Source organism: Pipistrellus hanaki, assembly GCF_964339955.1.
Source record: "Pipistrellus hanaki genome assembly, chromosome: 1".
NCBI lineage: Eukaryota > Metazoa > Chordata > Mammalia > Chiroptera > Vespertilionidae > Pipistrellus > Pipistrellus hanaki.
Window position 1 is genome coordinate 205,170,722 of NC_140503.1, and position 13,081 is coordinate 205,183,802.

Sequence of the window (13,081 nt, forward strand, 5' to 3'; positions counted from 1 at the left end):
TTGAAGAAGGACTAGAGAAGTGCAGAAATAAACAATGGAGTGAGAGTCAGCAGAAGGAGATGAGATCCATGAATAAAAGCTAAAGCAGACTTGGAAAGATTTCCTGTGGTCAGAGGTGCAACACAGGGAAGTTCAAGGAGGGGATGGGTACAGATGGCAATGAGCCTACCATTAAGGGAGTAGGAATTAATCTCTTTGTTTGAATCACCCTTTACCTCTGAGGAATTGTTCACATTCACCACCTCAATTAATTCTACTGTCTGAAGTCCAGAATCCTTATTCCCATTATACATGCAAAGAAATTAAGATTTACACTGGATCAAGTGATATGCTTAAAATCATATAAGATGTTAAGAGCAGAACCAGCATTCACATTCAAGTCTTTGGTTTCTAAACACAGACCACTCCTCTCTCTCTCTCTTCTCTTTTTAATCCTCTCCTCCCTCTCTCCCTTCCTTCATCTCTCCCTCCCTTTATCTCTCTCTCTCTCTCTTTCTCGCCATCTCTCCCTCTCTTCCCGCCCCCCCCCCCCATACACACACACACATTTTTCCTCTTATCTTTCCTTTTTTGCTGCTGATTTCCCTGCCCCACTGATTCTTTTTTGAATGCCAGTCAGGTCCTTTAGCAAAATCAATCTTGGAATTAGTGTACTGAAACACTTGGACACATTCTTTCAGCCTGGATTTTACATCCTATCAAAGGACAGATATGCCAGCAGATTAAAGCTGTTTGAAGCCTTCTCAAGGTTTATGCCTCGGTTGTTGGGAGTTAGGGACCTCTTAAGCTCTGGGTTTCAAAATATGCCTTCTTTTTTCTTTCCAGTTTTGTTGACAATTTCTATTTGGGTCCTGCCATCTCTCTGGATGGCTCCCATATAACTGCGTTAGAGGTTAAATAATACATTTGCCAAGGTGGGAAGCAGACTGGAGCCTCTCCAGTTCCACGCTTCACCCTGAATTCCAAACTTGTTTATGGATAAAATTCATTTACTCTTGGCATCAAAATCAACACATTCTTTTTTTTTCTTTCAAGGGCATTTAAAATGGCCTTTAAAAGAAGAACCTAAGCGGTAGACACTAAATAATTCATCCAACGACCTTTCACCAGAGGAAATGTGTACTAGTACATGAATAAGCATCAGGTAGGTTACATTGAAACCAACCAGAAAATAATAAAAGGTCTGAGAGATAGTCAGAAATTTCATAAACCCTAAGCACAACAAGTTCTAACCACCTCATTAGTAGAAAATAATACATCAGCTCGATTCACTTTGGGTGCTCAAGTGGAAAACTTTGGTACAAATAAATTATTTGTATGAAAAGATATCCGCTTCATTGCCCTAAATGGTACTCTTGTGGCCGGAAGTGTTAATAATGCTCCCAGCCGCTTTTAATGGCATGCACTAAAATCACTCTGTTGTTTAAATAAAGATAGAGGGCTGTTACCGGGCCTGGGGATTGCGCCACAGAGGGGGAAGTGTGCATGGATTCAGTGTTCCATGAGGGTTCCAATCCTGGATCTGCTTCTTCTGGTTCTATGACCATGCATAGTGTTTGACCTCACTGTTCCCTTGTTTTCTAAATGATGATGATAAAAGCTCTCTCTCTCTCTCTCTCTCTCTCTCTCTCTCTCTCTCTCTCTCTCTCTCTCTCTCTCTCTCTCCCTCTCTCTTTCAGGCTTGTTGTAAAGGCTGCTTAGTGAAAGTGAACAGCACCCAGTAAACACTAGGTGTCAGTTTCCTTGAACCCTTAGATTCTCTACACCCACCCCCTCTGTCAATGCTGGACTCTGACTCTGAGTTGGTCTTCAGAGTATATTCGTGGTTCACGAAAGCAGCATATTCTATTGTCTATACTCTGTCTGTGCCCCATCCCTTTCTCAAAGTGCCTAGATTTGAAGTATGTCTTACTCATCATGGAGAGAGCTCAGAGATCACACTGTCTTCCCTCTTTCTTCGGGTGAGCAAACCAGTCTCCAAATAAAGGAAGTAACTAGCTCTCTCTCCCTCCGCTAATTAGAATAATGTCTTAACACTCTATTTCTATGGGCAAATGTGAGTTGAAGGTGAAGGGGACATATTGTGAAATGCATAGCATGTCCTCTTTAATTTAGGCAAATTCACAGAGGCAGACCAGGGAAGGGCCAGAGAACTCATTTGGTGGAAACAGCCAATCTCTGATCATGGCTCAGTGCTTATTAAATTTCCCTCCTGCACAAACCACTGCTGGAGGTGCTGCACTGAAGAGCTCTAAATAAATGTCACAAGCCTGGGAGACGTGACAAATACCTAATCACTAAAATGCCAATGAGGATAGATGATGCAGCCATTGACGTGACCTACCTGAAGAGCCAAATTAGAATGTTACTGTCAATTGCATGGACTTGTTTGCTTCAAAAAAGAGGGAAGTCATTTGAGCCATCAACTGAAGTCTTTATGTAAAGCTAGTTGTGTACAGAGCATTGCAGAAGAATAAAAGAGTGATAAAGTTATATAACATCCTCAGTGACCTCAAGGACTTGATGATTATTTGAAGAGAGAAAGTGCAGCCTTGAAAACAGAGTAACAATGAAATAGATCCTAAGGAGATGACCATTGTCGGGAACAGGAAGGGAGGCTGCATGGGTTATCCCATCAACAAATAATATATAGATTTTTATTCACACAGTCACTGTATGAAGCCCTGAAAAGAAAAAGCATTAAAAAGCATCCCCTTTGTCTTCAAAATGGAGTATTGGCCACAAGCTTCCATTTCCCCCAACACCTGAATGTCAGAAAGCTCAAATAACTCAACTTCAGAGACCTGCTTTGTCATGATCCAAGCTTGAAAAACTACTCTTTCAGTAAATAAAGGTTTACTGACAAAGAGCCACATCCCCCCATCTCCATGTTGTCTGTGGCTGAATTAAGTAATTACAGCAGGGCTGACTGGCCTGAAATGGTGTACTATCTGGGCCTTCATGGAAAGTCTCTTTAGAGAAAGAGTTGAGAATCCTGGAGGTGCACAGGTGAACGGATGATTTGCACTAGAGTTCCACAGCACCTCTTACTAACTGAGAGACTTTGGGAACCTCTCTGAACCTCAGTTTTCTCATCTATACAATGGGTAAGATAATAGTATTAAATAGGACTGTTTTGAGGATGAAATGAGGTAACACATGTGGTAACACAACATCATTAACATAGTGTTTGTTATGAGAAAATTATTTAGAAAATGTGAATTATGCTGCTTTTTGTTAGATTGTCTACTATTTAGCTCCTGTTAAAAACCTGAATGAAAGAGGAGAGATTTATGGAAGATCATTTAAAAGACAAGTAAGTGGTCCATCTTTTTCCCTCAGTGTTCTTCAAGTTTTACCCAGAATCCACCTGGATCACAATCATTGGGAGTAGCTGTAAAGAAAAAATATGCATATTTCTGGACCCTCCCAAGACTACTGAATGAAACTTTCTGAATTTGGGGCCCAGGAAAATGCATTTAGAAGCACCCTTGATTCCTATGCCTGATAAAGTTTAAGAACCACTGTTTCCCAAGGTAGGAATGAAGCATTTTCTATAGAACACAGGTCTAAACTTGAAGCCTCCAGTTTCAATGTTTAGTGTTAATTTTAACCATAAGAAATGTAATAACATAACTAGGAAGTCATTTTTTGGATACTAGGGTTTAATATGAGGCTAAAAGATGCGTTTAGGTTTAAAATTGAGGCAATTGCAACATGATTAAGTTTAAAAAGTATGAGAACTGCACAACCATGGAAAACTAGTGATGGTAGTTCTCACTGACATGACTATGAGGGAATTGCCTCCCTATGCCAGGACTCTATTAAACCACAACAAAAGTTCAGTGCATCTTCCCGAACCATTTTTTTTACTCTAAGGTTTGTGGCAAAACTTTATTTTTATATTAAAACACACAGGGGGTCTTCTAAGCAATAGAATCTAAAATAATAAAAGCATAATATGCTAATCCTTCTGGACATTCTTCCTTCCACACAAAGCCGAGGTGGGTGGGGACCAAGGCAGAGGCAGCCGAATTTCATGCATTGGGTCTCTAATATAATACAGAACATAATATACCAGACACCAAAGAAAGCTTATGCTGTTTCCCCCAGACCCAGCCATTCTAACCATCCTCCTAAATCCCCACCACACATAAATTCTTGTCCTGTTTGTTGTTGTTGGTTTTTTAATTTTTTAAAAATCAATTTCAGAAGAGAAGTGAAAGGAAGAGGGAGATAGAAACATCAATGGTGAGAGAGAATCATTGATCAGCTGCCACACTGGGGATTGGGATCACAACCCGGGTATATGCCCTGACCAGGAATCAAACAATGACCTCCTGGTTCATAGGTTGTCACTCAACCAGGGAGTCACACTGTCTGGGCTGTCCTCTGTTGTTAGCAGTCTTGGATAAAGATGTTCAACAGAAGTTGGAACAATACAGTGCTAGGACCTCCTGCTCAGACCTCCCTCTCCTCTCCAATCAATCAAATCAAAGGATACTTCTAGAGAGGAGCTGCTCAATAAGTCAGTAGTTATGAAGAGGCACCAAAAGCCATGCATGGCCTATCCCATGGTATTGTTAGCATTACTACTTCCATGACTATTCACATGCCAGGCACCAGGCTTTCCAAGAAGCCTTTTAAAGTTTAATTAGCATCTTTACCTTTCTCCCCTCATTTCCTGCCGATAAGATTCTCCCAGGAATTACTGTGGGCGCACCGTCTCCTCTGCTAATGGTATTGAATTTACACATCCTTCCCAGACTCCTGATACCATGAGGTCAGCTGTGGAATTTATTAATGTCTCAGACAGACATTTGCCCCCTTGCCTGAAGCAACTTCCTGAATCAAAATTTGAATAAGCCTGAGGTCTCCTTACCCAGAGTTGATGGCCAATGCCCCCTTTTCAGATCTCATTTTCTTAGAGTTGGTCCTGCATAGTTACTGCTTCTTTAAAAAAAAAAAAAATCTAATTACTAGCTCGTGGGTAATAACACTTACCCAGAATTTTCTATCTCCAAAGTGATATAAAGGCCTTTAAGTCCATTTGTCTATTCAGTGAATTTTCTGTCCTTAATAAAAACAAATTTCAGGCCCCAATTTCAAAAGCTGATGCAGTTGAACAGCCTCATGGGAGCAAGTGCACTAGATACATATTAATGTGCAAAACCAGGGCTGGGGCAGGAAGGGGACCTCAAAGGCTCGGGATGGGGAGCCAGCAGGTAAAGGTTCCCTTTAGAGATCTCTGACTGCAGCCAAATCCTTTCACCTCGGCATCTCAGTCACCTGGTATGTAAAATGGGGATAATAAATATGCCTCACGCATATCACAGTTTGTTACAAGGAATAAGTAAGATGACAGCGATGGAAATGATTTCTAATACTATATAGATAGCATGCATTCATCGTTACCACTACCCAAAAGAGGTAATTTTTATCCAAATTTGGGTTGCTATGGGTAAATCTAGAGATTTTCCTCCTTCACTTCTCAGACAAAATGTTTCAAAGGTCCCTTCTGCTCCAAAGGGAAAGAATAGCAGAATTATTTGCCATGCATTTGCTAAAGGGTAAGAATAACTAATGATCTCTTACTAAACTCCCCAAAGGATTCTAAGAGAATGGGTATAATCCTCAGATCAGTCTTTTGGAATAGAGAGCATTGCTGTGTCCATTTTACAGATCAGAAAACTAAGGCACGGATGCTATTAATATCTTGCTCATGTTTACTCAGGAGAGGAAGAGCCTATTTTCTTAACCAACAGTTTCTAATGTTAAGTCCAGGAACCCTGGAGAGACTTTCCTGAGAGCCTGTGAGATTGAAACTATTCTCATAATAATGCTAAGACGGTATTTATCCTTTTTCACTCTCACAAGCCTGTACTGGGGTTTTCCAGAATCTACTTGACATGTAATTGGATGCAGAAACACATCGAAAAATCCTGCCGTTCTCTGCTAAACCAGAAAAGACTTGCAGAAATGTAAAATAGTGTCACACTTTTCATCATTAGATTTTATTTTGGAAAATATAGGGGTTTTGTTTTTAATTTAAAATGTGATTGACTTTAACATGCAATGCATTTTATTACTTTTTAATGAATTCATTAGCACATCCTTTTTTAATTCTGTTTAAAAATTTTAATAGAATCAAGATCAATCCTAGAACAATGTAAACAAAAGCTCTTGGGAGCTCTCAATAATTTCTAAGGGTATGAGTGGCCCCAGACCTAAATCTTTGAGAACTACTACTGTAGGCAGAGTATCTCTCCTAAACCCCCACAAAAGCTGTATTGTTAGTTCTGGCTTTTGATGAAGAAATTCAAGCTTAAAGAGGTTAAGTAAGTTGTTCAAGGTCACACAGCTCACAATGGAAGCTTTCAAGAGACAAGAATTCACCAGTCTTATTCTTTTCTCAGGTTACTGTGACTCTCCCTGCCACGTGTGCCACCAGACACGTCAGCTGATTCAAAACTCACCAACTCAGTGGCCTTACTGTGGATTATTTACACAGAACCTAACAGCTCACAAGTCTGACAATTTGCTTCTGAACTTCTACTTGTTTGAGATCATTATTGTGCTAGATTAGAGTGGATTGCACTCTTCTCTCTCTTATCAAATTCCCTATCAGATAAAGATCAAATCTATTCTGACGATGAACTTGACATTTTGTCACTAAAGAGTATAGAAAATGCTGCTTGTCTCTTCTCCACCACCCATCTCCCTGCTACCAGAGCCCCAAATAGTTTTGGAGTCCAAGAAGAAGATGTATCATTGTTCTAAACCAGTCATTGTCATTTTGTTCCACTTGACAAGTGTTTAGTCTGCAGGGGGTCACATGACCCATTTCTAGCCATACATGGAAAGTCACTGGGCTGAATTTCCAGGAAACTGTAGCTTTCACTGGGATAAAATAGACTTGAGAGGCATGAGGTTTTTGCTACATCAAATACCATTGTGATGTCTGTATGTTTTGAGTTTTCTTAAAACAGTGAGGTTACCAACATGAGAAAAACAACTGAGAGAATCACAATAATGCTTACATTACTGAGCTGTTAAATTAGAACTAGAAATTGCTTAACTCCAGGTATTTTATGAGATATATAAACCTCTATTTATTTAAGTTATTCTTAGTTCATTATTCTGCTACTTCATGCCAAATACATTACCATCTGAGAGATGCAGTGAGGTTTTTTTGCAAATTGTACAGCTATTTCCATGCACAAGATCTCTTTGCCAGTAAAAGTAGATCCTGATAGTACATAGACAGTAGATACATAATGAAACTCACAAACAAGCACTTTAAAGTGCATATATACTACATATACACTGAGTGGCCAGATTATTGTGCATTCAGAGATCATAATAATCCGGCCTCTCAGTGTATATGCATATATATTATATGAAACATGAAAATAATGGAAGAATAAATTGGAAAAACAAAAAGGAATTCAAAGGTAACTTCTATACCTGAAAAATACACTAAAATGAAAAATTAATAACAGATTGGACACCAACAGAAAAAAAGATCAGTATGATCTAAAAACGATAGCAATAGAAACTACTCAAATTTAAGCACACAGAGATATAAGACAGAAAAACAATTAACAAAGCTCCAATAAAATGAGGGACAACATCAATTAGTCTAATATAAATTCAACAGGAGTCTGAATAAAGGAGGGAGGCAGAAGAGGATGTTTACATAAATAATGGCTGAATTTTTATTTAAATTTGATGGAAACCATTAAGCACATGCAATCAAAAAGTTCAACAAACACTGAGCAAAACAAAAACAAAGAAACCCATATGAAGACCCATCATAATCAAATTGACAAAGAGAAAAGTCTTAAAAGAAGCCATAAGTAAAGCTGACACATTATATTCAGAGAAACAAAGATAAGAAGGACTGCAGATTTCATGTCACAAACAATGCAATACAGGAGACAATAAAACATCTTTAAAGTGCTAGAGGGTGAAAAAAAAAAATGACATTCTGTATCCAGTGAAAACATCTTTGAAAAGTGAAGAGTAATTTAAAATGTTTTCAGATAAGCAAAAACTGAAAGAATTTATTGTGAAGCTATCTTCACTCGAAGAAATGTTAAAGAAAGTTATTTGGACAAGAAGAAAATTATACCCTGTAGACACTTGGATCTCCTCAAAAGAATTCAGAACAGTTTAAATGATAATGATCTGTATAAAAGAAAAAATCTTTGTTTTAATTTTAAGGGATTTAAGTTTTAAAAGTAATAATGCATCAGAGAATTCATAACATGTAGAAGTAAACTGTATTATGACAATTGTATAATGCTGGGGGGAAACAAAATAAATGTGTGGTATGGTAATAAAGCTTCCAAACCTATGAAGTAAAAACTGATAGAACTAAAGGAAAATGGACAGATTCCAAATAATAGGTGGATATTTCAACATTCTTCTTCTAGTAATTGATAGATAAATTAGACAGATTAAGGTCTAATATAAATTAGACAGATTAAGGTCTAATATAAAACTTAAACATTTACCTCTAATTTTATCTAGTTGATAATTTGTGCTTATCATAGCACAACTAATCAATGACAGAATATAGATAATTATCAAGTATACATAGAAAATCCACTGAGATATACCATATGCTGGTATACCATAAACAAGTCTCAAAAACTTCAAAGCATAGAAATCATAAAAACTATTTTCTCTAATTATAATAGAATTAAACTAAAATTAAAAACAGAAAAATATGAAACTTACAAATATCAGGAAAAAATAATCACGCCAAAATAAACCATTTTTCAAAGAAAAATGACAGAGGTAATCAGAAAATACTTCACAATTAAACACACCATGCTCTAGCTGGTTTGGCTCAGTGAATAAAATATTGGCCTGAGAACTGAAGGGTCCCAGGTTTGATTCCAGTCAAGGTCACTTGCCAGGTTGCCCAGTGTGGGGAGTGCAAGAGGTAGCCAATCAATGATTCTCTCGCATCAGTGATGTTTCTATCTCTCTCTCCCTCTCCCTTCCACTCTGAAGTCAATAATATATATATACACATATATATGTATATATTTTATTAATTTAAACATACCATATCAAAATTTCTGAGATGCCCAGCCAGTGTGACTCAATGGTTGAGCTTTGACCTCTGAACCAATAGGTCATGGTTAGATTCCCAGTCAGGGCACATGCCCTGGTTGCGGGCTCGATCCCCAGTGGGGGACATGTAGGAGGCAGCCAATCAATGATTCTCTCTCATCATTGATGTTTCTATCTCTCTCCCCCTCTCCTTTCCTCTCTGAAATCAGTAAAAATATATGTTTAAAAAGTAAAATGATAGACACATGCCTCTAAAAAAAAAAAAAAAAAAAAAGATGAGTTGGTGCCCAAGGCTTGTAACAAATTAATACATAATTAATGCCACTACTCAATCTACGGTTCAGAACTTCGATGCTGTTCTGAACAAAACAAGCCTTGGATCAAAGAGCTCCAATTGTCACGCTTCAGCAAGTGTACTGCCTGACTGTGCATCCACGGGCTTTGATGGGTCTGATGTTGCATCTCCTTCCAACACACGAGGGGCCTTGTCGGAACACATAGCCAGCTGACTCCTACAGACAAGGCGATGTGTGAGTCACCTTGGGGAAATCAAGACCCCAGCTGCCAAGATGAGCAATTTCCAAGCTGAGAGTTTACGGGAGACAATTTGGTGCTTAGTAGAGAGAATTTCTGCTGGCTTCTGCTCTGCTTATTCAGAGCGGATAAGCAGTGCCTTAAGCGAGCCTGCCTACAGCAGCAGTTCCCAGCCACAGGAGACTGCCTTCCAGGGGACCATGAGAAATGTCTGGGGGCGTCTGTTATTGTCACAGCTCAGGGAAAGAATACTACTAACATCAAGTGGTAGAGGTCAGGGATATTGTGAAATGCCCCACAGTGCATAGAATAGCCCTGCACAACAACCTAAAATGTCAGAAGTGCCTGGGGTGAGAGTCCCTGTCCCATAAGGAAAGCCCTGTCCCATAAGGAAAGTCTAAGGTATGGAGACACGCGCAGAGAGGATGGAGCCGGAGAGGAGGGGCGATTGAGTGCCTGGCTGGCGTTCCCTAGTGGGAAGGAGATAAAAGCTCCAACTGTGCTGGGCCCCAGTTCCGACTGCTCTGAACCCCAGTTCTAGGCCAGACCCAGGGGACCCAGGCTCATCCATAGGGAGCTGGGCTGTAAGGTGGAACCTCAGGGTAGCAGGGAAAGGAGGTCCCGGAGGCGCACACATTGCACGCAGAGAGGGGACGGTTGGCTGTGCCGTGGGATTGCTCTGGTGGGAAGGAAACAAAAGCTTCGGACTGCTCTGAACACCACCTCCAAATCCACTTCCAACTGAACTGAACCCCAGTTCCGGGCTCATTGGGGGAGAGCCTAGACTGTTTGGTAGCAGGCGAAAATTGAGGGCACCTTTCTCTCAGAGGTGCTTGCAGCGAGTACTGAAGGACCCTAGGGATTACTGAGACTCAGGAACCGCATAGGGCGGGGCTGACGGAAGCCAAGGCTGTAGGCTCCACCCTGAAATCCCACCCCACCAGGGAAGCGAAAATGCCGAGACAATGAAATAGATCACAAAGGAAAGAAATGGAGGACAAAAAGCGACTGGATATAGAGTTCAAATCTACGCTTATAAGGTTTTCCAAGAATTTCCTAGAAAAGATCGATAAGACCTATGAGGATATGAAAAGGGATCAACTAGAATTAATAAGGAATCAACAAGAAATGATAAGGGATCAACAAGAAATAAAGAATACATTGTCTGAAATAAAAAAATATTATATAGAGTCCTAAAAACAGAATGGAAGATTGCAAGAATCAAGTCAAAGATTTGGAACATAAAGAGCCAGAAGACACTCCTCTGCAGAAGCAAGAAGGCAAGAGAATCCAGAAAATTGAAGATAATGTAAGAAACCTCTGGGACAACTTCAAGCAAACCAACATCAGAATTATGGGGGTCCCAGAAGATGAGAGAGAGCAAGAAATTGAAAACATTCTGAAAGAAATAGTGACAGAAAACTTCCCCCACCTGGTGAAAGAATTAGACTTACAAGTCCACGAAGCGCACAGAACTCCAAATAAAAGGAATCCAAAGAGGACCACACCAAAACAAATCATAATTAAAATTCCAAGAGCAAAAGACAAAGAGAGAATATTAAAAGCAGCAAGAGCAAAGCAGGTAGTTACCTATAAAGGAGCACCTATACGATTGTCAGCTGATTTCTCAACAGAAACCATGCAGGCCAGACGGGAATGACAAGAAATATTCAAGGTGATGAATAGTAAGAACCTACAGCCAAAGATAATCTACCCAGCAAAGCTATCACTCAGATCCAAAGGCCAGATAAAGAGCTTCACTAATAAAAAAAAAAAAGCTAAAGGAGTTCATCACCACCAAACCAGAATTATATGAATTGCTGAAGGGGGTTCTTTCAGAAGAGAAAGTAAATAAGGATAAAAATTATAAACAACAAATACGTTACTATCAACAAGTGAATATAAAAACCAAGGAAATTTTTTTTTAAAAATCTGATGAACAATATTAACTGTTGAATATAATAGAATCAGAGGTATGGAAGGGGAGTGAACTGACGATTCTTGGGGAAAAGGGGAGAGGGGGATGTGGGAAGAGACTGAACATAAACTGTGCACCTATGGATGAGGACAATGGGGGGTGGGGAAAGGGCAGAGGGTGGGGTGGGAACCTGGTGGAGGAGAGCAATGGAGGGGGGGGGAGGAACATTTGTAATAATATGAACAATAAAAATTTATTATTGATAAATAAATAAATAAATAATTTTTTTTTTAATGGGATTTGGAAGCATGTGAGATTTGTACACAAAACAGTACCATACCACAGTTAGGAGACAATATGAGGATTGGAATTAAAACTCTGTCTCAATAGAAATAGATAAATGATAGATAGATAGATAGATGATAGATAGATAGATACTGAGTGGCCAGATTATGATCTCTGAATGCACAATAATCTGGCCACTCAGTCTAAGATATTTATATATATATATATATATATATATATATATATATATATATATATATATATATATATATATATATATTTTACAGGCCCAGTGCATGAATTCATGCATGGGTGAGGTCTGGGCAGCTTGGCCAGGGGGAGGGGATGTGGGTGGTTGGCTGGTTTGCCTGCTAGTCCAACTCCTGGTCAAGGGGACAATTTGCATTTTAGCCTTTTATTATATAGGATATACACTGAGTGGCCAGATTATCTACTCAGTGTAGATAGAAGATAGGTAGATAGATATATAAATAGACAGATAAATTTATTCATCTATCCGTTAATTCTTTATTCCATAAATGAGAACACTGAGAAAGTTAGAGAGGTTAAATAAACTTTCCAAGCTCACTCATCTTGGAAATCTTTGAATTCAGAACCATGTATTCCAAAGACTTTTTAATATTTTTAGCACTGAGAAAACCAGTGTGACAGAGGTGATGGGTGGATTGTCTTAATTATGGGACTCAGGCAATCTCCTCTTAAGATGCAGTACTAGCATTATCCATGAGGCTTCCCTTCTGAACAGAGAATTCAATCCAATCTTCCCCAACAATGAGCAAGAAATCCTCTATTTTGTAATGAGTTTTCTCAACCCAATATGTGAGAGGGGGAAATCTCTAATGTAAGCAGGGCAGGTACAGAAAGCCACCCACCCAGAAAGCTCTCTGCCTCCTCCCTCTATCCCAGAGAGCCAATCATCATAGCCTCACTGCCAAGAACACCAGAAGCAGAGCCTTTGGGAAGCCGGTGCACCAAGAGTGTATAAACCCAAATGGAAGGAAGGCAGGCTTAGCACATCAGTTCTCTGACTGGCTCCTCATTGGAGTTGGAGCTGGGAGAGCAGACGTAAAAGCATCACCAGCTGGTGTGTTTCCTGGCAGGGAAACCAGCTGCAGCCTTGTCTGCCCCCAGACACACACATATAGCAAATAAATTCCATCTGTAGCTCCCTTGCCCTCATTTACCAGGACCCCAAGGCAGGAGAAGAGAACAAGCCAATGTTTTGGAGGCCCAGCA